Consider the following 25,058-nt stretch of genomic DNA (forward strand, 5'->3'; position numbering starts at 1 on the left):
ATATAATTATTAAATGAATGTTTATTTGTTTGGTCCTTATGCGTTCCTAAACCATTCATCCGATTGCGATGAAACTTTTGTGACTTTTTATGCGCATGACCGCGAAGGTTTCTGAATTGGTTGTACTAATTGACAATAGGTGGCGTACGAATCGTTTCAACAAATGTGTGTAGTTATAGTTTTCGGTGTATGAGTGTGCATGCATTAGAGAATTTAATTTAATTAAATATAAAAGAGGGGCATAGAGTGATATAAAGATAGAGAGATGGAGATAGAGCGAGATATAGATAATGATATATATATATAGTTCATACTTTATTGCATAGTTAACTGACAAATTTTAATTTTTAACATTTTTGTGCAGTATGGATAAGGAGAACCAAATTGAACAAATAACTGAACAATTTTGGGTTTAAAGACAATGCTGGTGATTACTGCGTGGAATGGTCTAAAATATATCACGAGTTTATTTAATTTTATTCAGCCTATGAAAATCATAAAATTTCGGATGATTTCGAAGGCCAGGTAAAAATTAATTTTTTTTTTCTGAAACAAATCATATTTCATAGCAGCCAGGAAACTTTAGTTCTATATCCTATTTTATTCTCTGTACAAAAAAGTTTAAAAATGAAACTTTGCGCTAAAAGTATTCACTATAAATGTATTTTTCATTTTGTTGAAATTCGATCACTCAAAAAGTTTACAAGTTTAACCGGGTGGAACGCAAATATAAAGCAATGACCTGGCTCGGGTCATAGCCCTTGAACAAATGGCTGGATACACCCCTGGGTGTGCGTGGCCAGATGATTGCAGACGAATATGGCCTTGGAAACATCTACCAAGTTCACGAAGCGATCTCTCAAGGTCGACGTCACAGCGCTCGGACAAACACGCAGTTTTGCTGGGGAGTGGAGCCCCTAGAGGGGGGGGGAGATTTTTAAAACTATATACGTCTCAGACACATGTATGAATGTTTTGGGTTATCTTGGCCTTAACCAGAGGTCTGGGATTCTGAAAATGTTATACCCCGCGACAAGGTTACTCTCCCTGCTATCGAGGCCTCACCCGGGTGTCTGGGACCTGATAATTTTTATATCCCGGTGATCGAGGCCGAAAAGCATCCTTAGAAGTAGCAGCCTCGTCCTCCTAGTGGTTCTCGAGATACAACCATTTTTTCTCTATTCGTCCCCGTTTACGTGGTGGCTGTTTCGGGTGGAGCTCGGGAAGCGATACACGATGCCAACTGACTGACCTCGGCGATAGGTAACGGATATACTAAAACCGTCGACGACAACTGAAACCAATGAAGCCCCTACGGGTTGAGTTTGCGAGGCTAGCGTTTCGCACTTCCCGGAGTCGGCCCCGGATTAAAAACTTCGCGAAAATTGCACAACGGACTTCTCACGTTTTCAGGTCGAGGGGCATTGGTTCCTCACGAGCGTGGCTGCGAACTCCAGCCACTTCAGTGGAGGAAGTTACCTAAATAAAGACATCCCATCGTGCCAAATCTATAATGAAACATCACCTAACAACAAGTAACCTCGTCAACTTTCTTCAAAATTAAGCACTTTTTTTAAAACTGATTTGTTTCTATTATAAAAGAGCGGGTTTTAAATTATGGTTACCTGAAAAAGTGTGTAACAACTGGTAACTACGTTTATGTAATGTTCAACGGTAAATTGAATCGTACAGAAGCCTGCTTATTAAAAAAATTAAGATTTCTGACGAGGCACATGTGGCATTATTCCTTACCCACTCATAGGAGGATTAACAGATTTGGACGGAGCAGTTTAAGCTTATTTGCACTCTTACTTGGAGCGATTTCAACAAACAGTTTTAGAGTACAATCTAATTAATAATATAATAATTCATTCAGAATTTTTTATACTTGGCAATGAAAAGATAAATAGTTTACCTACCACTACATATACATCTACTAATTTCCTTGAAATCAATGATTTTTTTCTAATGTAAGTAGGTAATTAAGTCAGAAACATTTTTCTTAAATGTACGCAAAAACTGTAACTAATTTCAGGCTGTTCACGATCAGCAAGGCGTCGCGCCTGTATAGCGAAGGGTCGTGGGTTCCATGTCTGTACTGAAAACATAACAGACAGTCCTTCCAGAGAATCGTGAATACATCCTTAGATATAACCCATTAGGATATTTGCAAGTAATATTGTGATCACTGATTCATGTAAAATATATTATTAATTACACATAATGATCTTTACTGATACGCTGGACCGTTCGAGCGTCTGGGAAAGTGTGAAAAGGGGGGGGGGGGGGGACAGAGAGAAGTCCGCTTGAGTTAGTTTCGAGATTTTTTTTTGTGCCTGAGTCAGTTAGTTACGGCCACAGTAACGTTTAAAGTCTTTAGATATTTTTATGATGTGGGGTTGTATATTAAGCCCCTAAAAATAATTTATGAACATCTGTGTGCCTGAAAATAAACTGACAACGGTGTCAGTAAAGTCGAAGGTAAATTTTAAAGACGTTCCGAAAAAAAAAATGTGGCACACAGGTGATTTGCGGCGCAACAGGTTTTAATATATCAGTTGTTCCGTTATAACTGACGAGTTCTGAGCCCACTGATGAATCGTTCGTAATCCGTCTGCAGTAACGGAACAAAAAAATAAATAAACAGGTAAGATTTAATTTTGAATTTTCATCTTTCTGATTCAGGAAGATTGGCGCTCGTGCCTGCAGAATATCTTCGCCGCTTCCCGCCCCCCTCCCCGCGCTACCTCCGCGAGGAAACTCGTCGGCCGACACCCACCCCTCCTTGAAGCTGGTCACCGGCTGACCCCCCTCCCGCGAGCGAGGAAAGTCAGTCCAGTGGAGTCGTGCGACGCGACCCCGGACGCACCGCGGCGAGGATGACCTCCCCAGGGGTCGACCCGCGCCGACCCGGGACCCCAGAAACACATTTCACATCGGCGATGTTCCGTTCTCCCCCTCGACCTGGTGTGCCCGTTGCCGCCACCGCAGCAATATCGCGGAGGGGAGAACCAATCAGGCATGGAAGGCGCCTGCAGAGATATGTCCCCTCCTGACCGCGCTCCTGGCTGATCACGTGCTCTGTTCGCAGCCAATCACCAGGGCCGCTGATGAACTGGCGGTGGCCGCGTACAGAATTTTTTTAAAAATTTTTTTTGGGAAACAGTTTGTAATACTACAAGAAAGATATTATAACTTTGTACAACATGACGATGGTTATTTTTGCATACATGAAATATATTACTCGAAATAATTTTCTAACAAAAATTAGCATATTTTAATTGAAGTTTAATGCAAGCATTTTTTTAAACCATGAAGAATATAGTAGAATATTCAAAGATTTGACTTTATTATGTTTTATTATCCTTTTTTTAATGTGCGCGGTTAATACTGGAAAGCTGTTCAGAGAACTGTTTGCTAATAACTTTTAACTATTGGAGGTGCTGAGACAAGACTAAGCATAAATTCCCGGGTAAGAATCCGAACCCAGTATTATTGCGAACACTATCCTGTAGTGGTAAAGTTTTTTTTTCATGTTAAATGTATAAATTTACAAATACCTGTTGTTTTACATGAATAATTCCGTTCTATTTACATAAAAAAAAATTTAAAAAAACGAGAAAGGCGCAGTTCGAGTCCACGCTGAAGATTTTTCGTGAAAACATCGGAATAAAATCATAACAAGTGTTTCGAATTAATATGTAATTTAATTATCAGTATATTTAATACAATGGTTACATGATCCGTGACCGCTGTATGCCACGATGGGCTAGCTACGTAATCGCTTTGCGCCGTTTTTTTTATATTTATTTTTCGACGCTGCCGTAGCTATCGCATTCGCTCGGCAGATGTTTTCAGCTTTTTCTTTTCCTTTCGAGGCGATATTTCCTCTGACTTTCGTTTTCTATAATTTCGAGCATGTTTACGAGTCGCATCAGACGACGTCTTAATTATTTTGTAATTTCGAATTCAAAACAGATTTTCATTTTATTCTGGCGAATATTTTCATCGTCTCTCTCTGGATCCTAGCAGTGCCTTACAAACTCTTCACAATGACACCCCAGCCAATGTCACAGCTACACGCGTTTCCACGCTGCGCCCATGTATATCTTTGCACAAAGCTAATCCGTGACGATCACGCGCACGAGTCTTCACCGGCACGATGACGTCACAGGCAAAACAAATACCGCAAGACAAACACAGACAAGATCTAATCCGTTGTGGGCTCAACCACTGTTGACGCTTCGTAGTTACGAGCGGTATTTTGTCACACGAGAAAGTATCACCTTAACGAGCGAATGGATCGTTTTCACTTTGAAAAATTGCCGCGCAACCACGGCCGCCTCGTTGCGAGACCCGGCTGACCGCCTGGCGAGGAAGAGAGCAGCGCGACCTGCACGTCATCCAATCAGACCCGAGTTATTGCACTTCCCCCGTTCCCCGCCAGCCCTCCCGCCCATGAGTAGCCACGCGTGTGCGTCACAACACGGCCACTGGACGAGGGAAGCCTTCTTTTCACAGACGAGAGAGCCAATCGCCCGATCGTGCATCTTCGTTTTTTTTGTTCATTGTAAAAGGTTAGGTTAGCTACATTATAACTACTTTAAAACATTGTGGACGGTTGATTTGGTTAGGATAGCTACATTAAAGATACTGTGAAATCATGTAAACGGTTTCCTAGCCCTGGATAGCTACATATTAAAAAGTTATTTACTAAGCAACCATAAAATGATTTTACAGTATTTTTAATGTAGCTATACTTACCTAATATAACCAACCATCCACAATGTTTTAAAGTATTTATAATGTAGCTAACCTATCCTAATCGACCGCAAAATTTAATACCACACCAGTTTATACAATGAGATAGAACGAAAAAAAAAGCGAGCATGAACTTCAGGGAACTTCGGGTGTGGCTCTCTCGTCTGTGAAATGAAGGCTTCCCACTGGGCGAAGCCACTTTCGTTCAGCTGGTGTTTGTGGCACACACACAGAAGACCACAAGTGTTCACACTGTGGAAACAGTTTTAAACATAGCATCCTATGGAAGTGATATCGCCAATTTTTTTTTGTCATTTAAGGGATATTTATCAAATTTCAACATGAAACCTCCCTTGCATATTTTTTTGCTACAAAAATTGTCAAAAGATATTCAAAGTGTAATATAATGGGTGTAAAAAGTCGCGTTATTACACTAAGTGCACGTCTGTTGAAAATGTTTGCGACAGAACAGCAAATACTAGGGACGTATCGTGTACTCAGGTAGGCGATACTGAGTTAGCTGCCTCAATTGGTCTCGTTCAAGAGTGCTAACTATGCCTCACTTCACAGGAACTCACGTTTCGTAAGTTGGCTGCCTGACCGACTGGGCACATAGCGTCGGCAGAAGACAGTATTTTTTTTCTTAACTGAACATGTTATAAATATGTACCGATTACGAATAGCATTTAAGAGCCTTACATTCGCCCATTAAAGAATAATTTTGTCGTCTCTTATTTAGTGAGCACTTTTTTCTTCGGATTATGAAATTGGCTGCACAGAGTGTTCCTCATAAGTTTTTATTTACAACTAATTCAATAAGCTTGCAGGCTTTTGCAAGTCCCATTCATATTAATGACCTCGCTTTAAAGTATTAAGGGTAACCACTGGAAAACTCTTAAGAGGCGAGTTACCGATGAATAGACAGACCCATCAGCCTTCCTTGTACGTTAAGTCGAAGAGGCGTGTAGTGCGTGAGCCTGTGTCGCCCTTAAGAGAAATTATATCCCGCCATCTTGAATCAAAAAAATTGTAGGTAATTATATTTTAGTCACGATGTAGTATTGATTTGAAAAAAGGTTTGTTGTGGGTAGGACTGAACCGTAAGGTGGTACGACAATTCATACTAAGAATTTCTGCAGAAGGGCTTATCACAAGTCCTCATCCTTAAAAAGTCCCAATGCAAATTATTATGACAAAGTGGGACAGACAGAGAAGGATTTTGATTCTGTCACATTACTCACACACTCGACAAGCGTAGTTAAGGCCATGGTAGGTATACCGCTTGCTAGTGATAGTTACAAGCGTACAGTTATATTTAGGGTTATCGGTTATCCTAATACGCAATGGTGTCAAAGTGGAAGTCACCAACTAGAAATGACATGAGAATGACATAAAAGAAAGTTGCGAAAGGTGTATGCCTGCGTATGTTACATACACCGCACTGTTGCCTACTAAGGTGCAAGCAATATGACCCAGTAAACACCTCCAGCGCCTTAAAGCAGGCAGAAGCGTTTTACACGGCTCGCTGGGTCGCCTAATTACTTGCGCTCTACTCACCGGAACGAATCGCTATGTTAGATCCTGTATAAAGTTACGCTCATCACTGACGTAACGCTGTGAGACAGCGCCTGCCTGCAGAATGCCAGCTGTGTGGCGGGAAGTCGCCCAGCAGGAGTCTGAGGCCGGCACTCTGCAGGTAGCCGCACTTGCTGTTTTATATCTTTTAAGAAGTGCAGTTGAATTTCTCACCAAAGATGGAGTTAGAAGTTAAAGAAGAGCTTTTATTTTTATTTAATTGGTTAGAATTTAATCATTCATTTACTTTTCTATTTTAAATAATTATTAACTTGGCATATTAAGTAAATATTCAATTTATCGCTGAAAATCAATTTTGAAGTCGTGAATACGTAGTTATAATTCATCAAAGATTATTGAATAAGGTGACTCAAACGTAATGTAGTTTTTCAAGAGGTTCTTCATTAAAAACAATTTTCTGTAAAACACTTTTTTTCATTATATATATCATAAATAATTTTCATCTGCACAATGTTGAAATAAATTAAAATTTTAATAAATATTTCGTGTATATTAAATTGTTTGCTATATTCATAATTTTTTCACGGGCGCCTTACAACTAAGAAGTAATAACATATCCCTTCAGGATTATCTAAACACCACAGTTGAAAACCATTGCCCATGAAATAGGAAAAAATTAATGTGTTCAATTTCTGGTCTGGTACGAAAATATTTATTTTAGTAGCAAATCAGAGGGAAAAAAAAGTAGTTCTGAGACTTATTACTAATAATTGTTATGTTTTACGTTTATTGCAACTTAAATGTTTTTCTTTTAGTTTTCCAATTTTATCGCTTGGCACATGCATACAAATCACTAGGCGCATCACAATGGCATTTATACATGCAGTGGACAAATACAGAATGTAGATCTTAAGCAGGGTTACCAAAATATTAATTTTAAAGCAAATACATACTGTTCGTTCAATAAATTATACAATACTTGTAATTAAGTCTAAATTCTGCATTTGAAAAACATGCGGGATGGGTCGAGACAAGACCGCAAGTCATGTAAATAGAAAGTTTAAATAAAAATCCCTGTCAGTCAGTAATACCTGTACTCTTACTGGAACGCGGCCTGTACTCGTGTGTGTGAAAGGAAATTATTATTAGCCAATACCTATTTCAATTCATTAGGAAAACTTAAAAATACTTTATTTAATGATACAAAGATGCTATTTCACAGGAATTTGATCATAAAAATTTATAAAACCAACCTGAGGATAACTTATCGGGAAATAAGATCAAATTTTATTACGAGTAGTTAGCAAAACTAATGTCGTAATTTAAGCTCCAGATTTGGCTTTTTTTTTTTAAAAAAAAAAATTCTGTTTGAAAGAAATTATTTTAAAAAAAATTTCAGGGGGAGAGCCTGAGTGATATGGGGAATTCCCTCTTCAAAACATAATGATGGCCCAGCGGCCCGCAGAGTCTAGGACCACCACTGTGCGTGGGCAACTTCACTGCCCGGTCACGTGTGCCGAGTGGCGCGCGCACAGTTCAGCTCGCGACTACACAGTTCCAAGCTCTTGTTTATCGGTGAGATCCGCTGTGTCCTCATCACAACACACATCTCACCATTGCCCATGTGGCATGCGTATTGGTCTCTACAAAGCGACAGTTAAAGAATTGCACTAAGACACTTTTTTTTGTTAACAGCCCACACCATGTATCATATTTTGTTGTCACGTACAGGAAATAATTTGTGGGCACGTTTTTTTTATAAATAATTATTGATGTGTAAACACCTTAGCTATCGGTGTACGGTATTTAGAAGGAGTTATTTCATGAAAATGGAACGGAAATGTGACACAAAGACGGCGGACCCACGTGTAGCAACTTAAATCCACATATAGTCACTTTATAAATTATTAGGGGCCATACCAAAGGTATTTGTGTGCCAAATGAAACTTTATGTCAGTAAAACTACCCTGAAATATTTTTGATAAATTTAAATAGTCATAGCAAAAAGTAATCTGAAGTTATTAATTACCTAAGAAAACTGGCATTACAATGATTATAATACAACATATTCACCTTCTTAATTCCCGCCAGGGTTAGTAGCACAGTGATAGTGGTTGAAATCTCGTAACTGGAAATTTTATGTTCAATCAGCTCAATACGGTTAAGGTTTGTCTGGAGAAAATATTTACAGACTGTTTTCATTCATTTAATCAAAAACAAATATAAAAACATTTAGTGTTATAATATGTGTTGGCAAGCAAAGTTTACGATTCAGGCAGAGAAATCTAGCGGCGGGCTCAGTAAGTATGTGTTTGATTCGCATCCATAAATTTTGGTATTTGAAAAGCGACTGTTTTATTTATCACGCTCGGCATTATTTTAAGGAATTCTACGTTAAATTTCGTGCCCTAGTTTTGTATAATTAGTTTATTTGCATCACAAACAACACGAGAACACGCGAGTATGCTCGTTACCGAGGTTAGATGTTTACACATCACTGGCGAGTACCTAAGAGATAGTGAGTGTCTCATGCTGTGTTCTGCATTTCAGAACAAGAGAGTTTTTCAAATGTTTTCATTTAAATAATGATAATAAAACATACATTTGTTTATCCAAACCACCATAACTGTATAAACTGTGTTTAATTAGTTTATCAGCGGAACAAATCAATCAACGCTAAACTATTTCATGAATCTCCAAACAAAGTTGCTGAACAAGTGGCACTCAATTGGCTCGAGTTTTCAGAATTTGCATGTCGAGATTGAACAAATTATTTCAAGAAATAATCGAGTTGTTGTTTAAGATGTAAGCATCCTAACATCGAGCTTTATAATCAAATAGAAGTGCCCAACGAGGCATACCTTACATTCGACTTGTCTTCCCATATAATAAAAACCTGTTTCATCCAGCGGTTGCTTGATGTATTCATGTTCAATCAGATTCATTAAAAAAAAATCGTTTAAATGTTTAACTGGACCTGAAGTATGTAGATAAAGACACGGGAATTCTCTATTTGTTTTGAACCAGTCGCCACACTTAAACCTGCGCAGCATGTTACAGTTTGCAAGTATTTATTCTCCGGATCAATTTTTTTTGTTCCTCCCAGGTCACCAAGTCACTGGCCCAACACTTATTTTAACATGACTAGCTAGTAGTAGTAGTAGTTGTAGTAGTAAAGTTAGATACAAATCTCAGAAGATTGATACGGTTAAACAAATTGGTGGTCGTCCAAAATTTGACGGATGTGACAAATATTTTTTTTATTAACTATGTGACAAATTATTTCAAAATTTAACTAAAAAAAATTCAAGTTTAGACGTAAAATTTTGATAAACAAACATAACTTGACCATGGTAAGATGATCTAAGTCAACGTTAAGCATTCCTTCGAAATTTCTTTAAACTTTATAATTTTTCTTTGAAAATTTTGAAATTAATGAGTATGAACTCACCCATAGCGAATATAATATTTCTTGAAATTATCTACCCATTTTAATCTTGTATAAGTTTCAATAGAGTACCTTTTACTAAGTATTAAAATGTAAACACCGTTTCGTTAAACTCTACAGTATAAAATACGGAAACATAAAACCTATGTTATCTCCTGCAGCAACTCGAACAGAGTTGCCAAGGGAGATAGGGTGGGTTTTTATCTTGCGAAGAAACTTAAACAGTTTTGTGTACAAGACGCTTTTATTGATTATAATATGGCACACGACAAACATGCAAACTTGGTACTGATACGTCGCCGTTTGCTTCAATAGGCGAAACAGGTTAACTGCAAATGGCTGACGATCTCTGGGAACACAAATTACACACTTTTACTTGGATGCAACGAGTACTAAAGCAAAACAAATAATAACCCTAACATTTAGAGATTATGTTAGCTATGACAACAAACCATGTAATTTTGTATTCTATTTTCTTTGAATTAATTTACTGATACTTCCAAAATTACAAACTATTCTTAACTTTACTCACACACAATCTTTATCTGACACACAATTTAGAACATACACTTGCATTAGACTTAGACCTACGCCACGAGTTTGGGTCCGCCCTCCATTAATATAATAAACATTCAAGTCAGATCCCTAGTGGCGCTTTCGCCTACACTATTGAGGTGCGGCCAACTCGTCTTTATATTTCCGTTCATCCGGTGTCTCAGTCCTGTCTCTATCAATTCCTTACTCTATTTACAAAGTCAATTCCGGGTAAGTTCGCCAACGCTACCTATAAACCCCTCTTTGCCGTATGCGGTCGATGTAGATGTTGACTTCCACTCTCGTTGCGCCGACTCGCTCCTTCGCTACTCGCTGAGCGAGTGTCCCCAATCAAAAGTCTGCTCCATTCACTATTTTCCTTCAGGGGGTATTCGCCCACCCCTGAGGTCTTCAAATTTGACTAGCAGCTTTTTACAAAATTACTCGCCGAGCGAGTTCCTACTCGCTCCTGACGAGTATTGGTGACGAGTCGTGGCGTCTGAGGTTAAGTCCGTTTCTTCTTATTATGTCATCTGCGGCTAAGTCCCGGTCCAGTGTGAAAAGTTAAAGTTCCACTTACTGCTTGTTGAAATTCGGCTAAGTCCCACCTCGGCTGCTGATGGAGGTGATAGAGTCCGGAGGTGACGGCGCGCCCTCCGCAGGCAGAGTCCGGTTGTTGCCTCTCGATGCAGGGTGATTGTCTCGGTGGCGGACCAGCTATTCCCTTCTGCCCCGCGTGCGGATTCTTCTACGTTGGCAACGTCGTGGTGTAGCGAAGTTCCGGGCGTCGTGGGCGATGGTGGCAGCGTTACGATCTGTTGTCTTCTTTGGAGCGGTGGTAAGCCGAAGCCTCTGGCTAGTAGCCAGGCACCTTCTGCTTGCTGCTTGCTAACAACCCCGTATTTATACCCGGCGAACCCAGAGTGACATCATCAAGTGCCAATTAGCACAGACTTGAAGTGACATCATCTAGAGCCAATCAGCGCTCACTGCGTTGTTGCTAAGGGCTCGGTCGCCTGTGAGCCTCGGGTTTCCTGGGGTCTAGGAGTTATGCAACCTCTTAGACTCCCGTGTATTGCAGTTGTCCTGCCTTTTGGGAAATTCTCGTTAGGTAGGATTTTCCTACCATAACACCTATAATTTAAAAAAAAATCTAATTTTCAATGCGGTATACCCTTGAAAATGGTTGCAACAGAGCTTGCTGAAACTTGGGAAGCAATGAGAAGCAGACATGACCTTGAATACTTAAAATAAAATTTTTCTAAAATATAATTTTGTTTAAATTTTAATAAAAATTTGAAAATTATCATGTTGGGACTTCTTTAAAATTTTGTGCAATTTTGGTGTCGAGACCAAAAACGTTGGTGAAACTCAAGTCAAGGAGGCTTTCATGCAACTAGAATAACTGCACATAAACGAAGTAATTCCAAAAATTATTTTTTCTTCTAAAATGTCTAAATTTTTAATATTCATCGCGGGTTTTAACGGTAACTAATATATATTTGTGCTGTCGTTGGAACAGTGTATTGCGGGTTTTGTTGAAGGTCAGGTCCTTGTACTTGTTATTGCACGATCCCTGACCAAAATCACGTTACTTAGTCGTTGTTCCCTGCTTTATAACATTGGTTATTTAAGAGCTGTTTTGTTGTTGTAGTGTTCCATACGGTGTCATGTTCTCGTGACCGAAAAGCTGGAGCATTAGCGGCTCATATCCGAACCCTGGAATGACTTGTGAAGAACGCCAATTTGGTAATCAAGTGATTTGGAGCTCATTATGTTTCGTGGATGTCTTGTTTTGGGCATTGTCATGCACAAAGAATCGACGGAAAACCCCTACTTAAATTTTTTTCTACTACATCGACTACGCCATGCCGCTAGGTCGCTTTTTTTTCTGACAAGAATTTGCGCCTCTCCTAGAATAAGAAGAAAACAAGGTTTGCCCTCGGATATTAAAACTGGCACTGTTTCGACTTGATTATAGCTGAACATTTGAGAAGATGTGACCAAATTTCAAGCGTGGTTTGTTACATGTCGGGAGGTAATTTGCTAATTGACTGGCGAGGTTACGCATAAAGTCTCAAACACGAATTTTTAAATTCGCTGTAAGCTCTCTTCGACAGAATATCATTAGAGGCAAACACGCTAGACGTAAATTATCAAGAATATCGAGGAAGGGCCCAAACATGGCCTACAGTTAGGAACCAGAAAAGAAATTTACTTGAAGGTGGTTTAGGACAACCATATAAAATAAAATAAAAATTAAAACGTAAGTGAGCGAGTCTTTAAGTACTCTCCAGAGATGTGTAACATCTAACCTCGGTAAAGATAAAATTCACGTGTTATCATTTTGCGAATTTATAATACAAAACTCGGACACAAAATTTAACGTATAATTCTTTGAAATATACGCAAACTGTGTTTTGAACTTAATTTCTGGACGCGAACCACACGTAGTTTCCGCACCCGCCGCTAGAATTCGCTGCCGGAGCAGCTACTTCGACTATCCAATCATTCCATTAGCAGACAGAAGTTTTAAACTATTTAATGAAACGGCTCCGATAAAAGTGAAAAAGACTTGAAAAAAAAATAATAAACCCCGGTCAAGATCCCGCGCCTAACAAGTTCCTGCGCCTAGTAGGGTCCCGTGCCTCAAGGTTACTCCTGTGCCTAGCAGGACCCCGCGCCTAGCAGGGTCTCGCGTCTAACAGGGTCCCGCGCCTAGTAGGGTCCCGTGCCTAGCAGGACCCCGCGCTTACAGGGTTCCGCGCTTAGTAGGGTCTCGCGCTTAGTAGGGTCTCGCGCTTAGTAGGGTCTCGCGCTTAGTATGGCCCTGTACCTAGCAGGACCCCATGCCTAGCTGGGTCCCGCGCCACGATTTAGAATTAGAAATACTTTCAATTATTCTATCGCCAAATAAATGATGCGATTTCACAGATTTTGACCGTTATAATTTATAAAACGTACCCATTAATAATTTATCAGGACAGGCTATAAATATTTCTTGATTAAAATCATCGTCGAAATTTAAGTTCCTGGTTGGTTAAAAACTCCACTATTCTCTGGGGAGGGGGGAAAAGTGAGGGTTAGTTCCATGTTCCGTTAGGGGGTCCCCCAATGAGGCCTACAAAATATTAAGGTACCGCAGAAGTAAGTGACCCAGGGCCCCATACAAGTGCAGAGCCGTCACTGGCCACATCACGCTATAAAAGAAATGACAACTTAATTTATTATTTTTAAACTGTTAATGGCTTGCAGGTTCGCAAGACCAACACTGGCGGGAGATTACACCCCAGTCTTTATAGTGCCCCTCCCCCAAGCCAATACGTCCCTACTTGCGACGTCATTTTGTAAGTTTATCTGTTGACGTGACTCGTGTGTTAAAAAAAAAGGGGGGGGGGGGTTGTCTGTAAATTATGTTTACGGACGATAATTTTACGTGATAACGTCATAAGAAAACATTGATGAAAAATTGCATACTTTTAATTTTCAAATATTATTTACAGTTGTTGCAAATTTAATTTAAATAATTTGTTGAAATAAATATAATCACGAACAATTAGTTATAGAAATAAACTGAAATCAAATCAATGTCAATGACGAAATTGGACAAATAAATCAAATTGTTTAAATTGCTGCTTTTAAAAAGCCCACATTAACATGTTTGATATTATAGAAGATTTTCTCGCAGGGTGGTTGGCCGGTTCAACTTGTCATTTTAGACGTATTGTTATGACATGTGGGAGGTAAAAGATTAATTTTTAATCTTACATTAATAGCTACGCACGATCTTTTTTACATTGAATACTAAATAAAAGCAGTTGAATTTTTATACTATTTTATACTATTTATATGAGATAATAATTTTTTAGTCAAAATTGTAACATAACCTATTTTACTGCACACGCCAACCGATGCTATTTTTTTAATAATCAAAGAAAAAATATATGAGATTATATCGCTAATCAAATTCTTAAAATGCAAGAATTAATTACCTGTTTTGCCACAATTGTTGTTGTAATTAACAATGGAAACCACATTAACTTTTCACTTCACTTTATAAACAGTTGACAAAAGAGTTCACGTGTAGGTTGTGTGCTGCCGCTGTCTCTCTTCTACTCGGACGCATCGGCCGATGGAGTGGAAGAGAGATAGATGCGTTACAAGCCGATCGTGCCTCTCTATCGCTTGTTCCGCGCTCTCGCTTGCACGCTCGGCTCAGGCGGAACGTGACAATGAGTCATGCTTTTTCGTGCATGCAGCCGGCGTTCATCGATTTATAAGACGTTATCACGTCAAAAACAATTACGCTGCGAGTAGGCGAGTTTACTGTTACTTGTGTAATCAAGACGTTCTCGGAAAGTGACAACACGCCCAATAGCTCTGTGCGCAATTAATAATCCGATTACCGTGAAAAATCATTACGACCCTGTTTGGCTATAAACGTCCAACGGCCAGCAGTAAATCAACCGCGGTGTCCGTTTCTTCCGTCGTGTTCGCCGCGAGTAGCGCAAGGAGTCATGCTCAGGGTCGATGCTTTTTTATTTTTGAATCCGAGGATACACAGCCCGTTTAGGTAAGGGCTGCTTCAGTCGCGCTAAACACTGACCCCGCCTCATTTTATACTTCCCGACGATACCCAGCTAATTACCACACACACACTCATTCTACACTGTAAGAAATGACAACGAAGAAACAACAAACGATAACTGGATCTTGTTGGAAATTACGCCGTACTCCGTCTTCTGAGTTCTGTATTTATTTGTGAACAACGTAAACACACCAGTCGAAAAAAGGGAAAGAGGGTTTCGTTTTGGACACAACACGTCTTTGCATGTTTTGTTGCATGATAAGATATAGATTCATGTTTAAAATAAGTGAAGTCGGCATTCGTAAAATATGAAGATGACTGTGTGTGTATATATATAAACATAAGTTGATAACTTTTAAACAGTGTTCTTTGTATATTGTAGTTATATTTTTGGCAGAGTAAGGGCCGTATCTGACCCCTTCCCCTCACCATAGTAATACGCAGAAAATTACTACACACACGCGGTTTCTTCCACCTTCTCGACAATGTTAGAAATTACAATAAATAACCAGAATTTTTAACGAAGAATGCGAGAAGTAAGGATTGCTGTGATACTACAGCATTGATCAGCGATTAAGATGTGTGGGGTGATTCAGTCACAAGCGAAAAAGTTTATGTGTGTGTGTGTGTGAGGGGGGGGGGGGTGGGTTGTACATTGGAAAGCTCTATCCCCGATGATTAAAAAAAAAAAAATTGGTGATGGGTTGTTATTTTTGACGATGCAGCGTGAGCTGTCAGAAGGGGACGCACCACAACGCCGAAATACCACAACGCCGAACGTACAATAACGCCGAATACCATAACGCCGAATTCCGAATTGACCACAACGCCGACGACCCGAAAACTGCTGTGTACCACAACGCCGAATGACCACAACGCCGAAATACATTAACACCGAAAAATGCCATTGCAGTACTGCCACAAAAACAAACTCAGAAGAACGTCACTAAATATACTGAAAGAGAATTTAAATGTACAACAACGCCGAAATACCATAACGCCGAATGCCAAAACAACGAATCTACAATATGACCATACCGCCGAAACCATTATATGACCATAAGGCCGAAACCATTATATGACCATAACGCCGAAACCACAATATGACCATAACGCCGAAATTCTAATATGACCATAACGCCGAAACCATAACTTGTTGCCTACCTGCCAGGCATTGAAATGCTGTATTCGTAAGATAAGCGCACTCTCTTGCAACTGTGAAGCTAAACATTATATAGGCAACATGTTTATTTTTTTTTTACATTCAATATCAGTACTGATTTTTACCCTAGTTAAAACATAACACTTTCTTATTTTTTATAGGGCAAATGGAACATTGATCGAAATGAAATATATTTCTGAAATAATATATGTATATTTTTTTTTTTTACAATTCAAGATCAAGTTGAATGTTTTTTATTTCGAAAATGCGACGTTTTTACAAGGGTTTCAAGAAGAGTAGGCGGCCTTTTGAAATGTCAGCTCCTTTGAGTTGATTTGAGGAAATAAATTAGATATGAAGTAGCGCCGGGAATGATAGGCAGGAGAAACACGAGATCCAGAAAAAAATTGCCAACTTTCGTTGAAAATCTGGAAGTAAATTGGACCCGGATCGCCTAGGTGGGAGGCTAATGCTGTAGCTAACCTCCAATCTTGCAGGTACTAATATATTATTCGATTCTGAATTACGTAGTTATAACAAAAATTATAGGGTTACCGCTCAAAGTCCCGTAGGTACACGCTGCATGCTCGTTCAATTGCTTGTGCGTGAAGGGCGACTCAGAGTTGGAGGCACCGAGGATAAGGGCGGTATATCGATTTAGTGTCTCATTCACACAAGTCACCTGTGAGTGGACGAGCGTCTTATACGTTTGTCTCAATAAGTGAGTAGTTTGTAGTTCGTAATTTACACATAAAGTTTTTTTTATGTACGCTTTTTGCAAATAGTGCACCATTTGCCTGCAAAAAAAAAGTATTATACCATTTTAGGCTATTTTCATAACAATATTTACAATACTTTAGGTGCATAAATTTAAAAACTATTTGATTCATTGCTATAAAATAAAGGAATTAGGATATACATAATTGTATAATACTGTCCAAATAATGAAGAGATTCTTTAATACCAATAAGCCTACTATAATTATATTTAAAAAAAATCATAACCACTGTAAAACTACCTGGCATTTCCCTAAGGAGCTCGCCTACATGTGCCTAAACTGCATTGTAGCATGTCAGAGTAATTTTTTACAGATTTAGTAAAGTGTCTTTATGCTGTTTATCTACGAAAAAAACACACACTTCTTTCAATAAAACATGCACAATATAAACACATTTTAGGTCGTGTCTAAATAGCCAAAACTGGGGTGTTTAGGGTGCTATTTCAGAAAATGTACTAGCTGGATACAAATGAAACTACTTAAGGGTGTTGCAATAGGCGGGCCCCTTAAAGGCGTTCAAGTGTGAAAAATTCACAGTTCGATGGTTATTATAAATAACGTTAATTCTGTATACATTAGTTGTAAGCATAGTTTGAATATTTTTCTCAAAACAGCTTGTTAAAGACAAAATATGCATGTTACACGAGCATACAATCAGTAAAAACCCATATTAAATTATTCAGAATGAAATTACGTGCGATAGGCAATATGCTGAAATATACCCATAACGAAATAATTTTTTTTTATAATAGCTGAGTTTTCGAAATTTTTTGTAAAATACGAGGTTATTCTGGTTTTCATGTGATATCTTTGTGTTATTATATCCAGTTACGTGAAGTTATTTAAGGTGGTCGTTTGGACCGGCCGCTATAAATACTGTGCAGAGCTTCAGCAGTTCACGTATCACACAAGTGTACCGCGTGTGTGCTCGGCACTTGCTACCAATACCACTTAACGTATGTTACACGTGTTCCTAGACCATTGGCAGCTTATACAATCCTCTATATTGTCGCGGGTTGAAATTTTGCAGGGTTGTTGAAATCAAATTTAGGGACTTTACTGACGGGACTCTGGGCTGGCTGCTCTGTTCACTCGTCAGCGCAAGTGGCGTGACCATGTAATTGGGGCACGGGGCCGGCGCGGCGCGCTGCGGGCTTGCAGAATTTTGTTTGTTTGTTTGGCCGCGCGCTGGCGCAGCCACGGGCCGCAGTTACTGGGGCGCGCTGTCGTAACAAGCCGCGCGGTGTGGCCTGCACATTGGGGTAGAGGGGGGGTAGTCTTCCCAGATGTTCTAGTTAGTTGTTTAGTAAATTTGACTTCAATAACGAGCTTTTGTTATGGTAGGCGCGGCAGGGCGCGCGAATTTAAGCGCAAGTGAGTGGTGACTCGGGGCTCACTCAGGCGGAGGCTATGCGTCTCACCTGTGGTCACGAGTTGTTAGTTCGTTCGTGATGTAGGAATTCAAGCTTTCGGGCGGAAGCTATGGTCGACGCCAGAGGCCACGAGTCGTTTAATTTAAGTTAGGTCATAATGTAGTCGTCAAGCTTTCGGGCGGAGGCTATGGCCCTCGTCAGGGGTCACGCGTCATAGTTTTTAAAATGTAATGTTCGTTCGGGATTTCAAGGGCAGGAGAGGCCCCTACGTTATTTTTTTAAAGTAATCGATCAAGAAAGGCTTTTCGGAAAATGTGAGTATGGACTTATCTTTGTTTTAATTTTAAGTATTAATTATGATTTGAGGTATTCGGAAGGACTAGGGAAGTGTTTAGTGAAGTTCTCTCATTCTCTCTCTTGTAAGGTCGTTCAATCGTTAAGGAAGTAAAGAGATTATTGTTTTAAATTGTAGTCCCGCTATTTAAATGTTCTTTAAAATGATGTTGAGTATTTGACTTTAAGAATAAAATAATTTTAATTAAGTATTATGTTATTTTGCAAAATCTCCTTAGTTCAGCTCTCACCAGACATCCTGTACGGGATGACGAACCTATGATCCTAGGTACAGTAAAGTATTTTATGAAGTTAAGACTAGTTGATGCCAAGCGAGTTGTTTCTATGTAAAGAGCTACGATTCTCTCCCCCCTCTGAAAGTGGATCGTGACAGAAATGGCGGTGGCACCGGCTAGGTGCACGTGACAGAAATGGTAGAGTTCGCCGGATAGGTTCTATTTCTGGAGAGAGAGAGAGGTAGATTTTTATGTTTATTATTAAGTTAGTTTCAGCTTCTGATAGCAGGTTATTAAGAGTTTACTTGAGGAGAGGATTACGGAATTTTAGTCTATAGTGGAGGAAGTCTTTGAGATTTTTTTTTTGACGTAACAGATGTTTATTTGAGGATACTTGTAAGGATAAAGTTTATAGTGATAAGTTGTTTTAAGTCGTTGAATTTATTGTAGATTTATATCGGGGATTATTACGTGAGGAGAATACGTTATAAGTTAAATGCTTATTAGAGATAATGCAAGTGGTTTAATTTAATTGAAGTTCATTTTAAGATTGTAGGTTAAGAGAATTATAATTTAAAATAAAGTTTTTTGTCGTAAATAGGAATTATTTTCAAGAGAAGTTTGTTTTGTTTTCGTGCGCGTAGGAGACGAGACGTACGAATTAAATCAGTCGAGGGAAGGATAAACGTTAGAAAGGAATTAAAGAGAAAACGAGAGTTTATGTAAAAGAGAGTTATAGAATTTATAGTGATGTTTTGTTTTAATTAGAAAAATGTTGAGAGTTGTTTCAGAACGACACGTCAGTGGACGTGGCAGAGTGAACACGTGACGGGGAGGTGCTGAGACCTAGCGGAGAACGGAGGAACCGCAAGCGAGGGTTGGCGCACCTGATGGAATTCGGTGACGTCACGGGCTCATACGGAGACGTGGACAGGCCGTGACCTTGTTTTGATCAGCTGTACGGTAACTTAGCGATAAGAAAATAGACTATTGGTTAAATAAATTTAAATTTAAGTGTGTTTTAGGAGAAGAGGAACTTTCAGTATGTAAGTAATTTATTTTAAGAAGTGTATGATGTATAGGCTAGAAGTGTTTCGTTGTAAGTTGTTTATGTTTTTGTTAGTTAAATTCTACCTCGGTTTTAAAAATATTTTTTTGGGATTTGTAAACATTATTAAGGAGGTACACTATAAAATCGATAAGCATTGAGAAAAGTGGGAAGGATAGTTTTTGTGTGTAGAGGGAATTTACTCCAAGGGAACAGAGAGACAAAATTAATGTTTTCATTAGGGCGAGGGACCCTAAGGTGAGGCGTTGTGTCCCTGGGAAGAAAGGGAATTGTAGCGCAGACCATAGGAGATGGGCTGGCTACGTGAATTAAGGGTTAGGAGAATCCTGAGAGTTGTGAGTAGTTTGGGGCAGGAGTTCCCCATGGTAGTACCGAAGTGGCTATCCTGTATGGGATAGGGTACCATTTCAATGAAGTTTGTTGGTGGGGTGAGAGCCCCCTGTGTAGTGGGCCTATAGCAGATAGGCACTACAGTGAAATTTTTGGTTATTTTGTGAGGTAAATTCCCTGGAGGTTAAGTAAGATTGGATTCAGTTAGGAAGGAGGGAAATGAGAAACATTGCTGTAGAGAGTTAGTGTACTTGCCTAATGTGAAATTGAATTTTACTAAATTAATTTAGAAGAAAGTTTAAAGATGCAAGGTAACATTATTATTGTAATAATTGAAAGAGATTAAGAGGTAGAGAGAAATAGGCAGTTTTTGTTTGTAAGTACTAAAGTTTACATATAGAAATTTAGTAACTAAGAATGAATAATAAGTTAAGTCTAGTGTAAAAGTTTTTTTTAAGTTTGTTAAGTTAAGAGTCACAAGTAAATTTTTTTTTTAGAGAGAATGTCTTTGATAGGAAGTATTAGAAACTTATGGGAATTTTAGGGTAACATAAATAATGTAGGTAATGAATAATAAATAGATGGTAGGTCTTAAGTTAGGATTAACATTTGAAGCAGAATTTAATTAAGAAGAAGGAAAATAAATAGGCCTAATGAAAAGAACAAAAAAGGATTTTATGGTAAAGCATTTTTTTTAAGTAATAAACAATGAATAATAATGTTGTTTCAGGGTAATGTGTACTAATAATACAATTTTTTTTTTAGGACCAAAGAACAGGAATTATGTAATTTAAATTAACATGTATTTTTGAAACTGTTACAGATTCCTTAAGATGAGCTGAGCAGCAGTCCAGTTTACAAGATGACAAGAGTTCGAGAGACAAGATACAAGATCACTGAAACAAGAGCCAAGACTGAAGATTCAAGAGAAGAGAAAGCTGGCAGCCATGGACTTACAAGTGGAGATTAATAAGGTCATGTAAAGTTTTATTTTTTTTTATGGAAGACAGTAACTGGAGTTTTTTTTTTGTTATAAACATTATTTACAGAACTTTTTAGGTTATAGTAATGTAATGGAACTAGTGAGTTGTGGTAGCTGTCAAAAAGAACTAATACCTTAAGTTTAATTTTTAAAGTTAATTTTCTTAATTTACAGAGGGATTAGTAGTTTTTTTAAACCTTATTTAGGTTGGAATTTAAATACAATAGCTTATTATAAATGTGTACGAACAGTTCAAGTTCACAGTACTGATAGGTAGGTCAGATGATCTTATTGATTTTGATGATTTGTTGTTTTGAGTTGATTTTTAAGTGTTGTGAATTAGACAATGAAATAGTTCTGAAAACTTAAATTATTTCAAGCTAAGAAATAGTAAAGTTAATTGTAACTCAAAGGACACCAGAATTTAATTTTTTTTTAATTAGTAATGTTTGAAAATTTTATACTTTACAAGAAAGGTTATAAACAAACAGATCGGATGGAACAAGGATGCAGTAAATCACAATTTCATTTAGAATTATTGATTAGCTTTTGAGGTTATGAAGTAAAAGTAATTATAATTTAAAAGTTTGAATAAAAAAATGTTTTTTTTATTTGTTTGAAATAGAAAATTTAAAAGTTAATTAGTCATGATCTAGGTGGGTGATGGGGTGGGAATTGGCCACTCTTTTTCCCTATAACCTCCCTAACATGGCCTTCTATTACAACTAACAGAAATAAAGAAGAAGAAAAATGAAGAATTATTAGTTAGAATGTTTCTTTCATGAAGATACCTGATGAACTTTTACTGTTTGGAAGAATAGAAGCAAGGTTAGTCAGATATTTTTACTCAGAAGAAGAAGAAGATAAAGCAGTTTTATGACTCGACAAGCCAGAGATTGGTGTTTCCCCTCTGCGCTTCTATTGACTACGTTGTTTACTCTCATGGGATAGCTGGTTCGGCACCATGGAGAGAGATTGGTGGGCATTGTGGTTGCCCCCAGAAGAAAAGAAGAGTAGAAGAGGTTATGGGTGGGTCATGTGAACTGACCTTCAACCCAGTTACTTCGTGGGGACTATTTGCTGTATAGAGAAGATCAAGACTCAAGAGTTAGGGAAAATCATTGGAGGTCATGTTTCCCTTCCTTAAGTTTTTCCTATCAAATTATTTGCCTGATTAGATTATGCTAAGGGTGGGATACTTTATGTTAGCAGTTGAATTAATTAATTTTATTTTTTTGTGTGTTTGCATCCTTGCCCATCGATTGCAGTTTAGTAGTTAGTTTTGTATTTGTCAGGCGTGATGGTAATGCCTGTTGATGATGTTTCAGAATTGTAATCTGTTCGTGATGAGGATGGCACAACTCCGAAGCAGATGTGGGGAGAAGTTGTGAGCTGCCCTGGAAGCCAGTCCAGTAGCTGTTGGAGTTGAGTGGTGTTTGCTGATGGCCAGCCCAGGGAGCTACTCTTCTCGACAACACTGACTTCGAGGAGTTGCACCAACCTTCACGAGATAAGAGTTTAATTAATTGAAACACTGTAAGGACACTTAATTTTTTTTGAAGAACGAAAGAAGTATGGTAATAAACGGAAACCGAAAAAAAAAAATAATAATAATTATCAAGAATTTGCACATTGTTTAACGAATACTGAGAAACTAAGAACAGTAATTTAATTTGTAAAGAGAGCTTCACTAACAGAACAATTTTTTTAGAATTGAGAACTCGAGCCTCTGAAGGTTCCTGTGAGAACAAACCAGATAAAAGTTTTACATTTAATTTTATGAATACTTGTTGTTTTAAAATAAATCTTATGCAGAATCTAGATGTATGTTCAGACAGCAAGGAACTAAGAAAATTATTATTTTTGTGAAATGAGGAATTTATAGTTATGGTTTAATGGAAAAAGACAATTTGTAATTTTGAGGTAGCTCGATGGGGCTCGAGCTCTGTGAGGGGAGGGTTATGTCGCGGGTTGAAATTTTGCAGGGTTGTTGAAATCAAATTTAGGGACTTTACTGACGGGACTCTGGGCTGGCTGCTCTGTTCACTCGTCAGCGCAAGTGGCGTGACCATGTAATTGGGGCACGGGGCCGGCGCGGCGCGCTGCGGGCTTGCAGAATTTTGTTTGTTTGTTTGGCCGCGCGCTGGCGCAGCCACGGGCCGCAGTTACTGGGGCGCGCTGTCGTAACAAGCCGCGCGGTGTGGCCTGCACATTGGGGTAGAGGGGGGGTAGTCTTCCCAGATGTTCTAGTTAGTTGTTTAGTAAATTTGACTTCAATAACGAGCTTTTGTTATGGTAGGCGCGGCAGGGCGCGCGAATTTAAGCGCAAGTGAGTGGTGACTCGGGGCTCACTCAGGCGGAGGCTATGCGTCTCACCTGTGGTCACGAGTTGTTAGTTCGTTCGTGATGTAGGAATTCAAGCTTTCGGGCGGAAGCTATGGTCGACGCCAGAGGCCACGAGTCGTTTAATTTAAGTTAGGTCATAATGTAGTCGTCAAGCTTTCGGGCGGAGGCTATGGCCCTCGTCAGGGGTCACGCGTCATAGTTTTTAAAATGTAATGTTCGTTCGGGATTTCAAGGGCAGGAGAGGCCCCTACGTTATTTTTTTAAAGTAATCGATCAAGAAAGGCTTTTCGGAAAATGTGAGTATGGACTTATCTTTGTTTTAATTTTAAGTATTAATTATGATTTGAGGTATTCGGAAGGACTAGGGAAGTGTTTAGTGAAGTTCTCTCATTCTCTCTCTTGTAAGGTCGTTCAATCGTTAAGGAAGTAAAGAGATTATTGTTTTAAATTGTAATCCCGCTATTTAAATGTTCTTTAAAATGATGTTGAGTATTTGACTTTAAGAATAAAATAATTTTAATTAAGTATTATGTTATTTTGCAAAATCTCCTTAGTTCAGCTCTCACCAGACATCCTGTACGGGATGACGAACCTATGATCCTAGGTACAGTAAAGTATTTTATGAAGTTAAGACTAGTTGATGCCAAGCGAGTTGTTTCTATGTAAAGAGCTACGATTCTCTCCCCCCTCTGAAAGTGGATCGTGACAGAAATGGCGGTGGCACCGGCTAGGTGCACGTGACAATATAAATAACCTCTTTTGGAAGCTGAAAATGGCTAAAATTGTTATTTTCACCGTCAATTTTAGGTTTGAAAATAACGTTTCACTGACTTGAAAATGGTTTAGGAACGTACAAAAAACCTTCATATTTAATACTTCGCCATAAAATGATAGTATCCCCACTGAAATTGTCTTAGAGGGGAGTCTTCGACAATGTTGCAGCATGTCAGAAGACCGCCTGGCGGATTCTAGGCGTAAGGACCTTGATGCGCGTGACTGTATCGCTCTTAGCTCTCCCGCCCTTCCCACTCCTCGAACATTAAAAACATACCCGCTATCAGGCGGCCACCTTAAATCGTTGCGCAATATTTAGGATTCCTGCGTACAACTGTTTCACCGCGGAAATTTTTAACATATTTATGTTGAAATCATCTAATAAAATTATATCTTCATATTTTTTTAACATGTTGCATAGTTCATTTTCAAGGTAGGCCGTTAACGATAAAGTGGACACTTTGAAAATCACTACTATTTGAATAACAACCAATATTATATTTCGTGGAGGTTTCGGACATATAATTTTTGTTGGGTTGAAAAAAAAATAGACTATCTTGAATAGAAAAATAGAAATATAAAGCATTAATAAGTAGTGAAAGGATACAAATTGATCGAGAGAAAAAAGTAACCAGGTGCTCAGAAGTGTTAAATTTACCATGAATAGTCTTCAGTTTAATTAGTATATGGAATATATATATATATATATATATATATATATGTACATATATACATACATATATTTTTTTTTTGGCTTGTACAGGACCCTAACGGCAATATGCCTGTGCTTATGGCGTACTTCTGCTGA

At 38.6% G+C, this 25,058-nt stretch overlaps 1 long non-coding RNA gene across 1 annotated transcript; it reads left to right on the forward strand.

Annotated features, from left to right (window-relative positions):
* The first annotated feature begins 19,383 nt into the window (after positions 1-19,383).
* Positions 19,384-22,735, forward strand: LOC134542125 (uncharacterized). Its single transcript, XR_010076742.1, has 2 exons — positions 19,384-19,795; positions 20,972-22,735. It is a non-coding gene; the product is annotated as an uncharacterized LOC134542125 (long non-coding RNA).
* Positions 22,736-25,058: the final 2,323 nt, after the last annotated feature.

The sequence above is a fragment of the Bacillus rossius genome (genome assembly GCF_032445375.1).
Source record: "Bacillus rossius redtenbacheri isolate Brsri chromosome 4 unlocalized genomic scaffold, Brsri_v3 Brsri_v3_scf4_2, whole genome shotgun sequence".
NCBI classification, from domain to species: Eukaryota; Metazoa; Arthropoda; class Insecta; order Phasmatodea; family Bacillidae; genus Bacillus; species Bacillus rossius.